The sequence below is a fragment of the Antechinus flavipes genome, chromosome 1 (genome assembly GCF_016432865.1).
Source record: "Antechinus flavipes isolate AdamAnt ecotype Samford, QLD, Australia chromosome 1, AdamAnt_v2, whole genome shotgun sequence".
NCBI classification, from domain to species: domain Eukaryota; kingdom Metazoa; phylum Chordata; class Mammalia; order Dasyuromorphia; family Dasyuridae; genus Antechinus; species Antechinus flavipes.
Window position 1 is genome coordinate 421,854,086 of NC_067398.1, and position 21,260 is coordinate 421,875,345.

Genomic DNA, 21,260 nt, shown 5'->3' on the forward strand with positions numbered 1-21,260 from the left:
CCAGCAGGATGATTTCAGAAAGGCCTGGAGAAACTTACATGGACTGATGCTGAGTGAAATGAGCAGGACCAGGAGATCATTATACATGGCAACAACAATACTATATGATGATCAATTCTGATGAATGTGGCCCTCTTCAACAACGTGATGAACCAAATCAGTTCCAATGGAGCAGTAATGAACTGAACCAGCTACACCCAGGGAAAGAACTCGGGAAAATGAGTATGAACCACTACATAGAATTCCCAATCCCTCTATTTTTGTCCACCTACATTTTTGATTTCCTTCACAGGCTAATTGTACACTATTTCAAAGTCCAATTCCTCTTGTACAGCAAAATAACTGTATGGACATGTATACATATATTGTACTTAACTTATACTTTAACATATTTTAAATATATTGGTCAACCTGCCATCTGAGGAAGAGGTGGAGGGAAGGAGAGGAAAAATTGAAACAAAAGGTTTTGCAATAGGCAATGCTGAAAAATTACACATGCATATATCTTGTAAATAAAAAAGCTATAATAATAAAAAAGGAAAAAAAAACTTCCATTATGTAGATTAATTAAGTATTGATAATTCCTGAAATATTATTATACCACAAACTCTAGGAAAATTATCAAGTATTCCAGTAGTAAGAAAGAATCATCCAATTTTAGAAAATAATTCCAAGAAATATAATATTTCTGTTACAATGAAGTTTTAATAAAATGTTTATTTAAATATAAGTACAGAATTATAAATGTCATTTCATTGAAATCCACTGTTTCCAGCATATATGTATGTCTGTGAATGTGTGTGTATACCTACTTATTGCCAAGTCTGCCTCCTTGCAAATGCAACATTTTTTTTTAAAGCATCTCTTAACCTGAAGTAAAGGGAAAATAACTTTTGGCTACTTGGATAAACTACTATTTATCTTTATTCCTAGAGTTGGATTCCTAGATTCTCACTAAAATTTTATTATTCTAAGTATAAAATGAACAAAAAAATCTTGTTGATTATGAATATATAATTATAAAATATCTGGATCTCACATGTAAAAAATACAAGAATCATAATAGGAAGTATTAGAGATTATAATATTAGCAATTAGAAGTAAACATAACAACCTAAAGGAAAGTAAAACTTTAAAAAATAGAGAAGACTTATGAGAAGACCCAATAATCACTTCAAAACTTTGAGAACATATTAAATTATGTCCAGCTTCCTTTGCTTAAGAAGAGGGTATTTGTAAGATTTCAGATTTCCAGAATTTAACAACAACAACAACAAAAATACTACTTGAGCTTTTTAGCTTTTGTTTTATAATAGATTCATTGGATTAATATTTTCTCATAGTATCACAGACATATAGTAGGAAAGAACCTCAGAAACAATCTAATCCAATTCTTCAAATTTCTTTTCATACTGAGGCAGAAAAAACAACAGGAGAATTAAGTGTTTTGTCTCAGGTAACATAAATTAGAAGCTTTAGAAGATGCGTTTTAATTCAATTATTTCAACTCTAGAACTAGTCTCCATTGTACCACACTGTCCTCCAAAAGAGATGTTACCATATTTAAATTTAAAATTTCTACATAATGGCATAATTGACACCAGCTGGGAGAATTCTGTTTAACTTCTTTAATCTTCATGGTAAAGGATGGAGGCATAATTGTAGTTTCTACACCTAGAAGTCCCAGGAAAATAAGACTCATGATTCTTTCGGACCCCCTGGGTCTTTTTTAGATAGAAAAAAAGGCAAAGGAATTTGCTACAGAAACATTCTGGCAAGTCATGCATGAGAAAGTTTTAAGTCAGTTTTTGCTTGAACTGAATTCTACATTTCTGGGATAGATACCACTTTTACAAATTTTACATTGCTTACAACTTAAATATGTTATTTATTTATTCATTTATTTGTTTGCTTATTTTCCCTCAATAATATTTTTCCAATTTTTATAAAGATAATTTTCAATATTCTCTTTTATATGACTTTCAGTTCTAAATTATTTCTCTCTACCTTTCTTCCCTGTCCCCTCCAAAATAGAGCAAGCCATATATTATACATGTACAAACATATTACACATTAGTCATGTTGTGAAAGAAGAATTAGAACAAAGGGGAAAAATCATTACAAATTTTAAAAAAATCTGAATTCAAATAAAAGTTATTTCTCTGAATGTGAATAATATTAAAGTTCATATTGTGAACCAGAAATGTTAATAGTAATAGTAATAGTAATAACAACAACAATGAAGCTAATGGGAAGTAGTCTAGTTTGCACACACACACATACACACACACACACATTGTTTTTGTGTGAGATCTGACATGGCAATCTGATGCAGAATCCTCATAAAGACACTTGACTTTTAGCATTGCAGGATCCCTTTCTATATAGAATGTGGGCATCAAAGAGATACTCAACAATTCCTTTAATTTTCAATTTTAAATAGAAAAAAATTACTAATTGGAATAAGAATACCCACATAACTCCTTAAATTGATATGATAATTAATTTGAAGTAGGTTACAGTATTTAGTGCTTTTGTACAGGTTACCATTGGTACTGCAGACAGCAAAAGCTAAAAATCTCCCCCATTTCTATCTAAGTCTTTTTGAGAGATATCATGATGGAATTTAAAGAGAACTAGACCTGTAGTCAAAAGATTTCAGTTTAAATCCCACCTCAGTTGCCTCAGCTATAAAGTTAGAGAATTGTATAATATGGCATTTCAGACCTTTCTAGCTCTACATCTTTGATCAAATGATTCATATCCATAATTAGTAAAAGGGCCCTTGATGTTATTTCTCTTTAAAGCATAAAATCTACCACGAACCAATTTGAAAACTCAAAATTTACTGTAACTCCTCCAGCTGCATGTCAATTGGGGAACAATGATCAATAGCAAAACTGTTCTGAACCACAAAGACAGTTATGGATCTAGGGCTAAATAGGCTGGCAGAAATGTGTGGTTATGGGAGTATAATAGACCTATATGTTATTTTCTTTGAGTCTCATACCTGTCATTTACTTTTGATTTACTTTCATTAAAATGAGGCTTATTAGGCAAAGTAGGAGAAGTGTATCTCTTTTGATCTATACTAGCCACATCTCCATTTGCCTCTGCAGTAATGTAATTAGGAATGTCATCCCAAATTTCTCCCCATTTCCAAATAAATTGCAGCTAACATTGTGGAAGCTTTGCTCTTTCTGCAGCTTTTAGCTTATTTTCTTCCCCTAGATATTTCTATGGGCAATAAAGCAGAAAAAAAAAAAAAAAACAACTTTTATGTTTCAAAGTTTAAGCCTTTTCAATTTTTAAATAAAAAGTAAGAATATATATATACATATATATAATATTGCTAGCATCAATACTCCAAACCAATAGTTCATAATGAGAGATCACTGTTTTATTAAGCAGTGTTCTATATCATATTATCTTATGCCTCCATAATTGGTAAATGTAATGATATAATGATTTTGGGATACTTTCTATCAAATATCCAAATACAGAACCTAGTAATTAAAGCACTGATGAGTCATCTATTATACCATGTGACCTGGCATCTTTTTTATTTTAACATTAAGCTGTCAAATTATCTCAGCAGGAAAGTGCAATCAATTAAGTGTTTGAGGAGGCAAAGTGAAGTTGTCAATGAGTCAAAACAGTTTTCTTAATTTATCAGATGGAGAGGAAAAGAAGGATGACAGAGAGGAATAAAGAGGTCCATATGGGAGAGAAAGCATAGTAACAAGAATAAAAAAGACTAAAAAGGAAGAGAAAAGAAGAAATATAAATTATGTGTGTGCATATATATAATATATATGTGTATATGCCTGTATTTATTATATGGGGAGACTCATGTATTAGGAAAACAAGATATTTTGAAAATTATTGAGGAAGGAGCTAAAATTCTTAATAAGGTCAGAAGTCTTCTGAGGAATACATTGATGCCAAGAAATAAAGCACCATTTCTTTCAAGCTTTTTCAATTTGTGCATTTGGTTAACTGTAGGCAAAAAGGCCAGTGGAAATCATGATTGCTATTAGATACTTTAGGATGAGCAAATCTCAGGGTCTTGCAAAAATTAAGTGAAATTTTGAACCTTTTAAATCTTTTCATGTTAAAGTTGCCTGGAAAGATAGTTTGTAGGTCAATGGCCGATTGAGCTGAGCAGGAAGACTACTTCCAAAAATGTATTTTATCATCATCTACTCAAGTTCTATTTTTGCCTCTTCTCAATCATCAGCTGTCCTTAAGTCTACAGCGAGCTAACTCTTTAACACTCACTCTGTATTACTATGTCTTTGTCTCTCTGTAAATTTCTCTCTTTCTGCCTCTTTTCTCTGTCTTTGTTTGTCTGATTCTCTGCCTCTTTGTGTGTCTCTCTGTTTCTCTGTACATATCTCTCTTTTGCTCTGACACTATCAAGTAGCAATAGCACAGTACAATGGATAGACACTGCATTGTTTTCATGGTCATAACATGTTTTACTTTTCTTCACTTGAAGCTCAGGAAAATGATTTGAGGTTGTTACTTTATGTAGTATTATCTTCATTTTACAGATAAAGAAACTAACTCCAAGAAGCCTAAGTAAATTTCCAAAGCAATCACAGACAAGAGTAACTGTTCAAAGTGGTATTTCAACTCAAATTTTCCTATTTCAAGTCCAGCACGTTGCCTCTCAAGAGTATTAATGAACTGGAATATGTTTGGAAAAGGGAAAATAAGAGTGGCAAAGAGCCCCAAGGTCATGTCAGGTAATAATTAATAATTTGTTAAATGAAATAAAGATGGTTAGTACAGAGAACAGATGTCTTAGCAGTGATGTACTAATAATTGAATGGATACAATATTAAGGAAGAATTTTTTTCTTTTAGGTTCATGTAGCAGAAGTAAAAGAATGAATAGGAATTGCAGTTAAGGCTTTGGTTTAATGGAGGCCTATATGAAAAAATTTCTAATAATCAGAATTTCAGACCCTGAATGAGAAATGCAGGGAAGTAACAGTTTCCTTTTCACTGGTGTAATACAGCAAAAGTTTACACAGTCTCTTCTTTGATATGTAGTAGAAAATATTCTTTTTAGTTATGAGTTGGACTCTGTAATCCCTGACTTTTCTTCCAAATCTGAGATTCTTTTGTTTGAATATATTTAGCTTTTTGTTGTACAAGTAAATCTTCCTACATGTTTACATAATTACAATAAATAATTTCTGCTGCTTAATAAATTCTCTTTTATATATTTATTTTTTTAATCATGTATTGGTAGTATGATTTGAATATGTTCAAACTGGTTATTTATCATATCTGGTTAATCGTTATTTTAACAGCTTGCTAGATAAAGTACCATATAAGCTCTTTCAGACCTGAATATATCAAATTGAGTTGGGGATAAGGAATCCCAGTATCATGGAATAGACAATTTCCAATATCAGCATGCCCCACAAGCCTTAATGTCTCTAGGGGAAGTAGCATGCTCCAGCTGCAAGAATTACCACTTGCTTAACTGTAGCTCCGGGCAAATAGGCAGCCGTAGCAGCCTCAGGCAAACAGGTATACATCAACTTTACCTAAGGTTCCTAAACAAACTAGCAGCCCATAGCATTATCACATTTCAGCATAGCCTCTCACAAACAGGCAACTTCTAGAGGCCAGAACACACTTTGGTTCAAAGTAGCCAAGGGAAATGCAGAAACAACCCAACAGAACTCAAAACACATCAGTCACTTCTCTCCTGGGACCACAACTCAGCTCCAACTCAGTTGCCAGACACTAAAAAAGAGTCAACAGTTTGAAAAAAGACAACAAGCAGCTTTTTCAAAAGTAGAATTGGTACATTGTTGGTGGAATTGTGAATACATCCAACCATTCTGGAGAGCAATTTGAAACTATGCTCAAAAAGTTATCAAACTGTGCATACCCTTTGATCCAGCAGTGTTACTACTGGACCTATACCCCAAAGAGATACTAAAAAAGGGAAAGGGACCTGTATGTGCAGGAATGTTTGTGGCAGCCCTGTTTGTAGTGGCCAGAAACTGGAAAATGAGTATCCACTCACTTGGAGAATGGCTGAATAAATTGTGGTATATGAATATTATGGAATGTTATTGTTCTGTAAGAAATGACCAACAGGATGATTTCAGAAAGGCCTGGAGAGACTTACAGAACTGATGCTGAGTGAAATAAGCAGGGACAGGAGATCATTATATACTTCAACAACAATGCTATATGATGACCAATTCTGATTGACCTGGCCATCTTCAGCAATGAGATGAACCAAATCAGTTCCAATGGAAGAGTAATGAACTGAACCAGCTACGCCCAGCAAAAGAACTCAGGGAGATCACTAAGAACCATTACAAAATGGCAGAAATTAGGCATAGACTCACACTTAACACCATATACCAAGATAAGATCAAAATGGGTCCATGACCTAGGCATAAAGTATGAGATTATAAATAAATTAGAGAAACATAGGATAGTTTATCTCTCAGACTTGTGGAGGAAAAAGAAATTTGGTGACCAAAGATGAACTAGAAACTATTACTGATCACAAAATAGAAAATTTTGATTATATCAAATTAAAAAGCCTTTGTACAAACAAAACTAATGCAAACAAGATTAGAAGGGAAGCAACAAACTGGGAAAACATCTTCACAGTTAAAGGTTCTGATAAAGGCTTCATTTCAAAATATATAGAGAACTGACTCTAATTTATAAGAAATCAAGCCATTCTCCAATTGATAAATGGTCAAAGGATATGAACAGACAATTTTCAGATGATGAAATTGAAACTATTACCACTCATATGAAAGAGTGTTCCAAATCACTATTGATCAGAGAAATGCAAATTAAGACAACTCTGAGATACCACTACACACTTGTCAGATTGGCTAAGATGACAGGAAAAAATAATGATAAATGTTGGAGGGGATGTGGGAAAACTGGGACACTGATGCATTGTTGGTGGAATTGTGAACGAATCCAACCATTCTGGAGAGCAATCTGAAATTATGCCCAAAAAGTTATCCAGTTGTGCATACCCTTTGATCCAGCAGTGTTACTTCTGGGCTTATACCCCAAAGAGATACTCAAGAAGGGAAAGGGACCTGTATGTGCCAAAATGTTTGTGGCAGCCCTGTTTGTAGTGGCTAGAAACTGGAAATTGAATAGATGCCCATCAATTGGAGAATGGCTGGGTAAATTGTGGTATATGAATGTTATGGAATATTCTGTTATGGAATGTTCTGTAAGAAGTGACCAGCAGAATGAATACAGAGAGGCTTGGAGAGACTTACATGAATTGATGCTAAGTGAAATGAGCAGAACCAGGAGATCATTATACACTTCGACAACAATATTGTATGAGGATGTATTCTGATGGAAGTGGATTTCTTCGACAAAGAGAAGATCTAACTCAGTTTCAATTGATCAATGATGGATAGAAGCAGCTACACCCTGTTGGAATCCTTACTAACTGCTAACTAATTAGAGTTGATCTAATCTTACAAGAAGATGTTTTGGGCAGAACCTGAAACAAGGTACTAAGTAGAACTAATTAATACAAGGCTTGTGTTCACACCTTTACTCATTGGAGTTCAATGAGTCCATACCTCCCTTGAAGCTCTTTGGGCCAGAGAGCACTATGGGAGAAAACCCACAATCCCTCTCTTGAGCATAAATAGAGCTTCATTGGGCCAGTCAAAGAAGTTCTTCAGAGTGAAGACGCTACAAGTCGAGATTTCACCAGAATGACATGAAGAGTGGTGCTGGCTCTGGAGGCTGAAGAAAGCAGAGGCAAAAGCAAAGGACAAAGCAGCAAGAGCTCTTGGAACCAAGCAGAGAGATAGGCCTCTAAGCTAACTGGGCTATATTGGAGATAATAAAAGATCTGAACTTTTATCACCTGGCTGTGTTTTGAGAAGAAAAAGCTCACCACATTTTGGCGCCTGAACAGGGACCCCACATTTGAACTCCCAACATTTTGGCGCCCGGGACCCTCAGATCCTTGAACTAGATCACAACATTTTGGTGCCCAACGTGGGGCTAACAGATCCCTCAGTGGATTTCAGTGGAAAAGCTCTGATCCTGATTCAGTGGAAAAGCCTCTGATCCTGATCCAGTGGAAAAGACTCTTCAACCCAGAAATTAGGGTGAGTGCAACAAAGAAATTTTGTTAGAAGAGTTAAAGTAGAATTTCATCTAAGATGGGACAGATGTTTAGAAAACAGCCTGTTTCTGTTCAAGGAAAATGTTTAGAGAGCATTGTCAAAGTTATGGAAAGCCAAGGTTTAATTATAAGTTTACAGCAAATCACTGAACTTTTACAAACTGTAGAGGACATATGTCCTTGTTTCTCTCTTGATAAGGAATTAGATCTAAATGAATGGAAATTGGTTGGAGAGGATCTTTGTCAATTCTATGATAAAAATGGGCCTAACTCAATAATTAATACATATAATGTAATACAATTGGCTATAAGAAGTTATTTAAGTGATAGAATGATGAAAAGGAAAGTACAGGAGGAAGAAGTGCCAACTTTACTAGGTGAAAAGGAGGACGAATCAGATGAGAATGGAGTTAATTACAATTCTGAGTATGATACTTCACAGCAGGAGGAATTAGGTGATTCCATATCTCATGACCCTCCCCCCGCAATTAACCCTTCATGGGTGGAACAAGGGGGAGGGAGAGAGACAGAAACACAGTCAGCTTCTCCTGTAAAGCAGAATTTGACAAGATTAGAAAAGGCATTAATTAAAGCAAAAAATGAAGGAGAAGATATATCTGATTTTATAAATGCATATCCTGTGATTGAAAAGCTTGACTTTTCAGGTCAAAAAGAGAAAAAATACACTCCTTTTAATTTGGGAAAAATTAAAGATTTGAAAAAGGATTGCACTCTTTATGGGGCTACATCATCTTATGTGAAGATGTTACTGGATAATTTGTCTTATGAAATCCTAACCCCGAATGACTGGAAATCCATAGCAAAAACATGTCTAGAACCGTGACAAAATTTATTGTGGCTTTCAGAGTTTCATGAATTATGTAGGATTCAAGCCCAACACAATAGGCAAACAGGAGCTATTGTACAAGTTGCTTTTGACCAACTAGCTGGTGAAGGTCAGTATGCAGAGAGTTCAGAACAGATTTATTATCCCATAACAGTGTATGAGCAAATTTCTAAGGCTGCAATAAAAGCTTGGAATTCTCTCCCTGGACAGAAAGATGGAAATAATGCTTTCACAAAAATAGAGCAAGGTCCCAATGAACCTTTTGCAGATTTTGTGGGACGTTTACAAACAGCTGTAATAAGAACCATTGGAGATAATGCAACAGAAATAATGACCAGACATTTGGCTAAGGAAAATGCCAATGGGGTTTGCAAAAGAATTATATGGGGGCTAGACAAAGATGCTCCTTTGGAGGAGATCATAAGACGCTGTGCCACAATGGGCACAAATGCTTATTATGCCCAGACTATGATGAACATGGAAAGACAAGGTCCTTCTTGGCAGAGGAATTCTAGAGAAATCCGTCGATGTTTTCAGTGCGGAAAAGTTGGACATCTAAGAGCCCAATGTAGAAATGGAGATACAATGAGAAGACAGGGTGAGAGAAAACCCAAAACCCCATGTCCAAAATGTAACCGAGGCTTTCACTGGGCCTCTAAATGTATATTGACCCAGAGAAATGAGCGGCAGGGCCCAGCTCCAAAGTATCAATCAAAGGACAGGTGGGGCATGATAGTAGCTGAGGTTACACCCAGAGAGCCTTTAGAAATTCAGGACTCTGATGTCATCAACCAACAGAAAAGCAATCAGGATTACAGTTGGGAAGAATACAGGCCTTTTAAGACAACAAAGCAATATCCAGTGCAAATGGCTCCAATGAAATTACCAGATGATGAGGAGAAATCCCAAATTTGGTAAATAGAAGGGAATTAGGTTAATTGCTTGGGGAAGAGGATCTGCTTATATTTCCACAGGTGGAAAAGGCTAACAATGAGACTGTCAAAAGAACTTTAAAATCTTCAGCTTTCAGTTCCTGAAAAACCAGCAAGAATCACTGGATTCCCTGAGGTGAAAAATTGTTGATGAGACTTTTTGCAGTACTTCAGAGCTTACAGGAATTATTAGATTCCTGGCACATGAACTAATGGACAATGGATTCCTTGTGGACTATTTCTAGGACTTATGGACACAGATAAATTTTCAGGTTGATTCATGTTATTTGTTACATTACTACTAGCCTGTGTTATATTGCTATGTGCTTATGTAAATTATGTGTAATGCCTCCCATATTGATGGATTTATGTATACCATGTATATCTGTTACAAAGTTCTGGCCCATATTGATGGATTTATGTGTACCCCTTCAGAAACCCACTAATCTGATTAGATTTCCTATTTCCTTTGGAAATTCCTATTTCTAAGAAAAGAAAGGGGGAGATGTTGGAATCCTTACTAACTGCTAACTAATTAGAGTTGATCTAATCTTACAAGAAGATGTTTTGGGCAGAATCTGAAACAAGGTACTAAGTAGAACTAATTAATACAAGGCTTGTGTTCACACCTTTACTCATTGGAGTTCAATGAGTTCACACCTCCCTTGAAGCTCTTTGGGCCAGAGAGCACTATGGGAGAAAACCCACAATCCCTCTCTTGAGCATAAATAGAGCTTCATTGGGCCAGTCAAAGAAGTTCTTCAGAGTGAAGACGCTACAAGTCGAGATTTCACCAGAATGACATGAAGAGTGGTGCTGGCTCTGGAGGCTGAAGAAAGCAGAGGCAGAAGCAAAGGACAAAGCAGCAAGAGGTCTTGGAACCAAGCAGAGAGATAGGCCTCTAAGCTAACCGGGTATATTGGAGATAATAAAAGATCTGAACTTTTATCACCTGACTGTGTTTTGAGAAGAAAAATCTCACCACAACACCCAAAGAAAGAACAATGGGAAATGAATGTAAACTGTTTGCATTTTTGTTTTTCTTCCGGGGTTATTTTTACCTCCTGAATCCAATTCTTCCTGTGCAACAAGAGAACTGTTCAGTTCTGCAAACATATTCTGCAAACATATATTGTATCTAGGATATACTGCAACATATCTAACATATATAGGACTGCTTGCCATCCAGAGGAGGGCGTGGAGGGAGGGAGGGGAAAGATCAGAACAGAAGCGAGTGCAAGGGATAATGTTGTAAAAAAATTACCCTGGAATGTATTCTGTCAATATAAAGTTATTATAAAATAAAATTATATATACCATTACATTGAATTCCCAATCCCTATATCCCTATATTTTTGCTCACCTGCATTTTGGATTTCCTTCTCAGGCTAATTGTACAATATTCCAGAGTCCAATTCTTTTTGTACAGCAAAATAATGGTTTGGTCATGTATACTTATTTTGTATTTAATTTATACTTTATGATATTTAACATGTATTGGTTATCCTGCCATCTAGGGCAGGGAGTGGGGGGAAGGAGGGGAAAAATTGGAACAAAAGGTTTGGCAATTGTCAATGCTGTAAAATTACCCATATATATAACTTGTAAATAAAAAGCTATGTTAAAAAACATAGAATTGGCCAAGTGGAAAAGGAGGTACAAAAATATATTGATGAAAAGAAACCTCTAAAAAGTGCAATTGGTCAAATGGAAAAGAAAGTGCAAAAGATAACTGGGGAAAGCAACTTCTTTAAAGTTAGAATTGGACAAGTAGAAACTAATTGGACAAGTAGAGACATCTAGAATCAATCACATTCAGAAGAATGAAAAAAGAATAGAAGACAATGTAAAATATCTTAGGGAAAAAACAAGCAACTTGTAAAATAGATATAGGAGAGATAATCACATAATTTTCTATTGAATTATTTGAAAGAAATAATCAAAAGGAGAATCTGGATAGCATCTTTCAAGAAATTATCATGAGGAAACTGTTGAGGAGGAAAATGATGAAATGAGAGGAGAAAAGATAGTATGGAGGGAAAGTCACAATTAGTAATCATAATTGATTGTTACTGGGATAAACTCTCCCTTGAAAGAGAAGTGGATAGCAGACTGGATCAAAAACCAGAATATATGGATGTGTACAAGAAACACACTTGAGGAACAGGGACAAACACAGAGTAAAGAGAAGGACTTGGAGAAGAATCTATTATACTTCAGCTGAAGTTTAAAAAACAAAATCCTGATCTCAGACAAAGGTAAAGGAAATACAGAACCAATTAAGAGTGATAAGGAAGGAAACTATGTCTTGATAAAAAGCAAGATAGATAATGAAGCAAAATCAACATTAAACATATGTGTACCAAACAGTAAAACATCCAAATTCCTAAAGAAGTTAGTGAGCTACAGGTTAATGAACAAACAAAATGGAGAGAAAATTACAAAATGTCAAATAGATGATTAATTAAAAATGTTCTGCACAAAAGAAAGCAATATAATCAACAATAGAAGAGAAACAAAAAGCATGGAAATACACTTCACATCAATTATCTCTGATAAACGTCTCATTTTTCAAAGAAATAGAAAGCTGAGTCAAATAATAAAGAATATCTGCCATTCCCCAATTGATAAATGGAAAATGGATAAGAAAAAGCTGTTTTCAGATGCAGAAGTGAAAGCTGTCTATAAATATATAAATCACTTTCATTAGAGAAAGGCAAATAAAAACAATTCTAAACTACTACCTTACATCTATCAGATTGACTAATATAACAAAAAAAAGAAAAAGAAAATATTAAATATAGGTGAGTTTGTGGGGAAAATGGGACACTAATTCATTGTTGGTGGAGTTGTGAACTGATCCAACCATTCTGGTGAGCAATTTATCTCAAGATTAACCAAAGTGTGCATAATCTTTGATCCAGTAATAACATTACTAGGTCTATATTCCAAAGAGATCATAAAAGGGTGGAGAAAGATCTAAATGTGAAAAATATTTATAGCAGCTCTTTCATGATGGCAAAAATATAGAAAATCAAGGGAACTCCCATAAATTGGGAAATGACTAAAGAAGCTGTGGTATATGAGTATAATGGAAAACTATTGCTGGACAAAAAATGATGATAAAAAGGGAGATTTCAGAAAAGCCTGGAAAAACTTATATGAAGTGATGCAAAGTATATATATTGTATGTACTATCAAGACATTGTATGTATTGTATGACAATTAACTCTATGATCACTCAGCTTTTCTCAGCAAAACAATGATCCAAAACAATGCAAAAGATTTGGGAAGGAAAATGCAATCCACATCCAGATAAAGAATTGATGGACTTACGAATGCAAATTGAACCATATTTTTCACATTTTTTCTTATGCATTTTTCCCTTTTGATCTGTTTCTTCTTTCATAGCTGTGTGCAGCACGGAAATATATTTTATATAATAGAACATGCAAAAGCTATAACGAATTGCCCACCATTTTTTGAAAGGGCCAGAGAAGCAGGAAGGAAAGGAGAAAAGAATTGGTACTCAAAATCTTTAAAAATGATTAAGAATAGGAGCAGCTAAATGGTGCAGTGGATAGATCACCAGTCCTGAAGTCAAAAGGACATGAGTTAAAGTCAGATCTAAGACACTACCTAGCTGGGTGATCCTGGGCAAGTCACTTAACCCAAATTGCTTTAGGGGAAAAAAAAGAATAAGAAATTGTTTTGATGTGTAATTGGGAAAAATAAAATATTATCAAAATAAGTTTTTAAAAAGTAGGTGACTAAGAATAAGGAATAGTGCATATATTTTCAGACATGTTTGATGTATTAAGTTGGTTTGGTTCAATTGTTTTTTTTTTTTTTTTTTTTTGTCTTTCTCTTTTAATTTTGTTACAAAGGATATTTCTCTGGAGAAAAGACCGAGAGGGTTATAACATGAAATGAAGATGTTAGAAAGTGAAAAGTAATAAAAATAAGATTTGAAGTTAAAAAAATAAAGTTAAAACTAAGTTGTAGATAAATTATTCATAATATATACATTTCTTTTTTCTGTTCTTAATATATAAAGAAATTCATGTTTTGTTGATGCTTTTCAAGTTTAAAGTAATAAAAATGAAAGCATTCTAGCATTTAGCCAGAAATCCAAATTAGCTAATTGATCCATAGTTTATAGATTACTTTCTCCTTCCTTTTATGAAAGCTGGACTATTTCTCATTCTTCTCTCCTATATATTCCTGTAAAGATTTTTAAATTATCTATAGGTGCTCAATCTTATGTCCACTAAACCTTTCAGTCTCTAAAATGTAGCTTATATGAGTTGGGGAATGAACTCATTAAGGATAGTAGATGCTTTTTACTTATCTGGGGCATTGGCTGCCTAATAGTCATTTTTATTCTTTTCTTCTAGTCTGACAGTCATTCAACTGAGTAGACAAAATGGAAAAAAAAAAATATGAATCTCATGGCTCTGCCTTAACTTTGTCATCACTTCTCACCATTTCATCCTCTCTGCACAGAGAATTTATCCCATCTTTGATTTTTTTCTCTGCCACTCCCTTTTTCATTTTTGCTTGAAAACAAAAGATATGTTGTTGTCCTTGAATTTCCTTGAGAATCTTTGCTCACTTAATACTTTAGTATTCTTCACACTTTTCATAAGGTTGAGACATGCTTTTATATTATTTTTTTCTGTCTGACTTTGCAAATATTATATATTTTTTGTGATTTTCTTTTTTTTAATATAATAACTTTTTATTATCAGAACCCATGCCAGGGTAATTTTTTACAACATTATCCCTTGCACTCATTCTGTTCCGATTTTTCCCCTCTCTCCCTCCACCCCCTCTCCTAGATGGCGAGCAGGCCTATATATGTTAAATATGTCGCAGTATATCCTAGATACAATATATGTGTGCAGAACCAAACAATTCTCTTGTTGCACAGGGAGAATTGGATTCAGAAGGTAGAAATAAACCAGGAAGAAAAACAAAAATGCAAACAGGTTGCATTCATTTTTCAGTGTTTTTTCTTTGGGTGTAGCTGCTTCTGTCCATCATTGATCAATTGAAACTGAGTTAGGTCTCTTTGTCAAAGAAATCCACTTCCATCAGAATACATTTTCATACAGTATGGTTGTTGAAGTATATAAATGATCTCCTGGTTCTGCTCATTTCACTTAGTCCGATATTATATCTTTAATGTATCTTGCATGACTTTAAAAAGATCTAATTTGGCTACTCAGTTCCCTATATTTCTAATATCCGTCATTTTAGACAAATTCCTTTTTTTCCCTTCACAAGAATTGTCTTGTCTTCAGTATTTCATTCTTGAGAGTGATATTTACATAGTATTATTCTCCTTGTGGAATTTGGGCCCATGATATTTAAACTTTTACTCTAATCCTTTGAAGTTTTATTTTTCTAAATCTTGTTCCATGTAAGATTATACCTAGCTTTCATCTCCTCAATAATAAACTTGTCCCATCTCTTCTCTGATTATGATATCACTATACGGAAATCTGCTGGTTGTTTTCCCTGCTTCAAATCTTTCCCCATAGACTATTGAAGTCCATCTTGGACTTAACTGTTGAAGCAGTTTTCCTCAAGAACAAGTATGATAATTTTGCACACAACACCTCACGCCATGCTATCCATTCCTGTACTCACACAACTTCAGTGCCTTTTCATATCTTGAATAAAATTTTAAATTGTCTGTTTCATATTCAAAAACTTAGATTACCTACTTTCACTATATTTCCAGTATTCTTAGCCACTATGTACCATTTACCAAATGTTCTGGCCTAAACTGTCATTAACGTCTTTAGAAAGATGAATAGATAGATTTAAAAGTAGATGGAAATATCTTTTACATACAATTCTTTGAGCAAGAGTTATTGCATTTATTTTAATCCATTTTATTTATTCGTCCTATTCTCAACACCTAATTTAAGGTACTCACATGTGGTATAAGCTTAATAAATAGTGAGATCACCCTGCCACTTTTACCAGCAGGCCAGGTTTTCTATCCTACACTGGAACTGTTCTTCACCTGAAGGCAAATTTACTTTCTATTAACTAGAGTACAAAAATGTTATAATTAGCCTTCAGTGGAGTATAAAACACAAATACTGCTGGGAAAGACCATGATATGTGCAATCTTATGGCCTTTTTTTTTGACAAATGCTTATGATATAATGTCCCTTGTGACATAGGAAGGGATAAATATACTTAAAAGTTTATTTTAAAAGAGCAAACTAAGAAACTATATTGAAGAATTGTAGTATTAGATGTTCTTGCACTCTGGAAAATAACTTATTCACTGTTAGATGTGATAATTGTATGACTAGTTTTCATTGCAATGCAAATACATTTGTGATGCAGAAATATGCAAAACATAGTTAGTTGAATAGGAACTCAATATATCAATAGAATGAGCCAAACTTAACTACTTACATATCACTGAAATTCATAAAATAAGACATATGACTACAAAATACTTCTAAAAGAGTAGATATTCTGCAAAAATAAATTTTAGAAAAGGAGATATAATGTATTTTTATATTAAGAAAATATAATCATGTGAAGAAATTCAGGAATCATAAAGGAGAAGCCTGGTACAGGGAGTTTAAGTGAAGCTTTGTGATAGCAGTAATTGAAGTGACTGATATAATTAATAATAATTATAGAGAATCATCCAAAAACCTATTTGAAATAATCAACAGCTTTAGCAAAGTTACAGGATATAAAATAAACCCAAAAAAATCATCAACATTTCTATAAATTTATTAAGAAAGCCCATTAGCAAAAGATAGAAAAAAGAAATTCTATTTAAAATATATAGACAAAATAAAATATTTGGGTGTCTACAAACTAAGACAAACTGAGGAACCACATAAACACTATTACAAAACAACTCTCACACAATAAATTCAAAATCCAAAGAATTAGAAAAATATCCATCGGTCATGGGTAAATTGAGCTTATATAATAAAAATGTCAATTTTTCCTAAATTGGCCTACTTATCCAGTACTATAAAACTACCAAAACATTATCTATAAAGCTAGAAAAATAACAACAAAGTTCATCTGGAAGAACAAAAGGTCAAGAAAATTGAAAGAATTAATGGAAAAAAAAATGACAAAGAATGGTGGCTTAGCAGTGACTGACTTAAAACTATAGTATAACATTACAGTCATCAAAACCATTTTGTACTGGATAAGAGTGGTGGATCAATGGAACAGATTAGATTCACAAAACATAATAATCAAGACCTATAGTATTTGATAAACCTCTAAACTCCAACTTCTGGGATAAGAACATACATGCTGGAAAAACTGGAAAATAATATGTCAGATACTAAGCATAGTCCTATATCTCACACCCCATACCAAAATAAGGTCAAATGAATACATGATTGGGTATAAAGGGTGATACCATAAGCAAATTAGGAGAGCAAGGGATATTTTAATTGTAAGATCTTTGGAGAAAGGAGGAATTTATGACCAAAGAAGAACTAGAAAATATTATGAAAAGCAAAATGGACAACTTTGATTCCATTAAATTAAAATGTTTTTGCACAAATAAAACCAAAAGAAAAAAGAGAAGCACAAATCTGGAGGAAATGTTTACAGCCAGTGTTTGTTTATATATTCTAAAGTATATAAAGAACTATGTCAAATTTATAAGAATACAAGTCATTCCCAATTGATAAATAGTCTAAAGGATATGAACAGATAATTTTCAGATGACAAAATTAAAGCCATCTATAGTCATGTGAAAAATGCTTTAAAATCACTATTATTTACAGAAATGCAAATTAAAACACCTCTGAGGTATCACCTCACACCTCTTAGATTGGCCAAGATGACAGGAAAAGAGAATGTTAAATATTGCAGTTAATGTTGAAAAACTGGGATACTAATGCATTGTTGATGGAGTTGGGATATTATTCAATCATTCTGGAAAGAAATTTGGAACTATGGTCAAAGGCTTTATGTGTATATGTGTGTGTGTGTGTGTGTGTGTGTGTGTGTCTATGTATATATATGTAAATATATAGCTATCAAACTTTCATACTCCAGCAGTGTCTCTACTGGGTCTATACTCCAAAGAAATCATAAAGGAGGAGAAAGGATCCACATGTGCAAAAATATTTGTAGCAGCTCTTTTTATGGTGGCAAAGAATTGGAAAATGAGTAGATGCCAATCAACTGGAGAATTTTATGGTAATATGTAGATAATGGAATAGTATTATTCTATAAAATCATGAACAAACTGATTTTAGAAAGGGCTGGAATGATTTATATGAACTGATACTGAGTGAAACAAACAAAACCAGGAATACATTGTACCAGCAATACAACAGCAAGAAAGTGTAATGATTCACTAGGAAAGATTTAGTTCTTTTTAGTGGTTCAGCGATTCAAGGCAATTGTAATAGACTTTGGAGAGAAAAATAGCATCTGAATCCACAAAAAGAACTATGAGGATTGAATAAAAATTAACACAGGCTAGGGGTAATTCTTTATTTGTGGACTTTTTTTCTTTTTTTCTCCCTGGTTTTTTCCCTTTTGCTACAATTTTTCTCTCCCAGCATGATTCATAAATCAATGTGTATTAAAATAAATATTTTTTTTGCTAACTAGGACACTGATGCATTATTGGTGGAGTTATGAACGAATCCAACCATTCTGGAGAACAATCTGGAATTATGCCCAAAAAGTTATCAAACTGTGATCCAGCAGTGTTTCTACTGGGCTAATACCCCAAAGAGATACTAAAGAAGGGAAAGGGACCTGTACGTTCCTAAATGTTTGGGGCAGCCCTGTTTGTAGTGGCTAGAAACTGGAAAATGAATGGATGCCCATCAATTGGAGAATGGTTGGGGAAATTGTGGTATATGAATGTTATGGAATATTATTGTTCTGTAAGAAATGACCAGCAGGATGAATACAGAGAGGATTGGCAAGTCTTACATGAACTAATGTTAAGCGAAATGAGCAGAACCAGGAGATCATTAAATACTTCAATACTGTTTGAGGATGTATTCTGATGGAAGTGGATCTCTTCGACAAAGAGAAGATCTAATTCAGTTTCAATTGATCAATGATGGACAGAAGCAGCTACACCCAAAGGAAAAAACACTGGGAAATGAATGTAAACTGCTTGCATTGTTGTTTTTCTTCCCGGGTTATTTATACCTTCTGAATCCAATTCTTCCTGTGCAATAAGAGAACTATTCGGTTCTGCACACATATATTGTATCTAGGATATACTGTGACATATCTAACATATATAGGACTGCTTGCCATCTGCGGAAGGGGGTGGAGGGAGGGAGGGGAAAAAATGGAACAGAAGTGAGTGCAAGGGATAATGTTGTAAAAAATTACCCACGCATATGTTCTATCTATAAAAAGTTATAATTATTTAAAAAACAAATTGTTTTGTTTAGAAAAAACAAAAACAAAAACAAGTGTGAAAGTATAGAAAGAGAAGAGAATTCAGGACAGAGCTTTGGTATACACTTAGATTTAAGGGGAATGACACTGACTATACTTGGAAATAAGCCTAAAAAAGCATATCAAGCTATTATACTTAAATAAATAATGGTTAAATGTAAAATGATGTGGAATTATATATAAATATGTTATAGAAAACTTAAGAGCATTAAGAGTTCTGAGGGAACCTAAAGATCATATGGTCTAATCCCCCTAAAAAGTACTCATAATGATATTCAGGTTAAGGGAAGTTACCAAGTGACATATCTAGGCTGTGGAAATATTAACTTTTGTTCCCAGGCACTCAGACTCCAAAAAAATTCTTTTTTTTACTTTTATTTATTAATGTTTAATTTCTAGAGTGGCCTAATGTTGTTGGACGTTCTATGAAAGAAATGAGCATTGAACTGTACCTTTAAAGGAAAGAACTGCATGAGAACAAAGACATTTCAGACTCAGAATATAACATGAATTACTTCAAAGTAAATTCCAATAAAGAGAAAGTTGTCGCATGTTCAAGAGACACTTAGAACTGGACTTGAATAAGAAGTAGGAAATAAAGTTCATCATTAATAGTGCAGTTAACTTAGGAGAAGATCCTTTATCTAATGCACAGTAGTAGCCTTCCATTAACTTTCCTATTGGAAGATTAATACATGAATCAGGAATTGGCCAAATTCCTGGGCAGAGTGCCCAAGGGCATGGAACTTTGCCCATCAAATGGTGTAAGTCTGGAAGGACCTCCGAGGAGGGATGCCTACCCAGAGTGGGTAAAATTGATTTCAATGACTCTTTATACAGAATGTCAAAACAGCTTAACATTATTATCTAGCACAAATTGCTTTGTAAGCAAATGCCAAGCCAACTTGGTGAACTTTGTTTTCCCCCTGCTAAACTGAAAATAAATGATGGAGGTTAGGAATAAAGCAATCATCCTTGTCTAAGGAAGGATTAATTATCACCTTATCATCACCAAAATTTTATACTTCACCTTATGTTTGAGGTGTGTAATCACTAAGTGGTACCCACTTGCTGTGAGCAACAGGGGTGCTTATCTCTTCATTTTTTAGTTCCTTAATTCACAGCTTCTCACAACATAAGTATTATCTTAATTTTGTAGAATTTCAGCATGGTTTCCTGTGAAGCATGCATTTTTGTGTGTGACAATGTCTTTCACCAAAAAAAATTAAACACAGAATCAATCTGGAACAATGGTTTGTCCAATGATGATTAATATCGAATACTTTGTATTTATCCTTTTTGTTCTAATATCCCCTTATCCTGACTCATTAATTCATTAAACATATGGATATTTTAGATTAGTAGATATGCATACATATTCATAAACATATGCACCTATATCTATACAGGATGTCTTAAAGTTATTTTGCAGATTTAAGCCTAAAGGCTGACGACCCTGATCAAATAATTTCTATCTGCCTTCTAGCAATAAACATACAATTCTATGTCTTTTGAAGATTTCACTTTTCTCAATGGAAAAATGAATTCCTCTAGATGACTTCTAAATGACCTTTCAACCCCAACTTTATGATTCTATTTTTCACCTAACTTTTAGAGAAGAAAAAGGAAGAAACACTTTTTAAGATTCTACTGTGTGCCAGATAATTTGCTAGTTGTTTTGCACATATGCTCTCATTAGATCCTCATACAATCCCTGTGAGGAAGAATCTATTGTTATCTCTATTTTGTAGTTGAGGTAACTGAGATTGACAGTGGTTAAATGACCTGGTTGGGTTCAATCCATCAGTCAAGAAATATGTTTAAATAACTACTATGTGCCTGGGAATGTATAAAATGCTAAAAATACAAAA